This window comes from Brassica napus (genome assembly GCF_020379485.1).
Source record: "Brassica napus cultivar Da-Ae chromosome C2 unlocalized genomic scaffold, Da-Ae chrC02_Random_19, whole genome shotgun sequence".
In the NCBI taxonomy this organism is placed as follows: domain Eukaryota; kingdom Viridiplantae; phylum Streptophyta; class Magnoliopsida; order Brassicales; family Brassicaceae; genus Brassica; species Brassica napus.
Genome location: NW_026014155.1, coordinates 12,263 through 13,185, shown reverse-complemented (window position 1 = coordinate 13,185; position 923 = coordinate 12,263). Strand labels below are relative to the sequence as shown.

Sequence of the window (923 nt, the reverse complement as noted above, 5' to 3'; positions counted from 1 at the left end):
TTGGTTACTTCTTTGGCCATTTCCAAAGAAGTTCTGTTTCCGCCCGGTTTCCAAATTTTGGAATCCGGTACCTCCGAAGTAATTCACATTTTTCTTCTCCTTCCGTATCTGCTACTTCTCCTTCAGCTGAACAGCCTTGCTTCCTAAGAAGCTCGTGTACCACATCTAACTTAGCTCTTACTTCGTCCATCTGTTCCTTCCCGATAGAGGCTACAGACTTCTTCCGTTCAGAGTCAGTGTGTTTGGTGCTGCTGCTGTTAGCAAGGTTTTGATAAGTCTCACAGCTTCCAACGGATTCCGAGTAGTGAAGTTTCCTTCACTCGCCATATCAAGGACCATTTGATACTGTAAGGCGAGACCTCGGAAGAAAGTGCTTAGCAGCTGCACTTCGTTAAATCCGTGGTGTGGACAGTCTCGCTGGAAGAACCTAAATCTAATCCACGCATCTTTGAAGGACTCTCCAGCCTTCTGCGAAAATGTGGAAATTTTGTTCCGAAGTTCTTCAGCGTGCGCATCATCGAAGAAGTTTTGTAAGAAAGCATTCTTGATGTCGCTCCAGGATGTTAAAGATCCTGTGGGTTGCTGCCTAAGCCAGCGCATCGCTTCTCCATTCAGCGTGTATCTGAAGAGCTTGCACAGCAGGTAATCTTCGGGGACTCCTTCCATCCGAATGGCAGCGATTAGATCCTCGAACCGTTCCAAATGGTCCATAGGATGCTCGTGCTGTAACCCAGAGTAGGGTATCTGCGACACGAGAGTATAGTAGTGAGGCTTCAGCTGAAAATTCTGCTTCTGGATCTCGGGAAGTCGAATAGCTGATCTGTTGGACAAGCCAAGCTCGATCGATACGCGGGCGACCAAGCATGCACACAGCTCGGTCGCTACGTAGCGACCGAGCGTCCGTCCCGCTCGGTCGCTACATA

General features: G+C 48.8%; 1 non-coding gene across 1 annotated transcript; it reads left to right on the top strand.

Annotated features, from left to right (window-relative positions):
• Positions 1-394: 394 nt before the first annotated feature.
• On the top strand, positions 395-500 carry LOC125594624. The gene has a single exon (XR_007329930.1). It is a non-coding gene; the product is annotated as a small nucleolar RNA R71 (small nucleolar RNA).
• Positions 501-923: the final 423 nt, after the last annotated feature.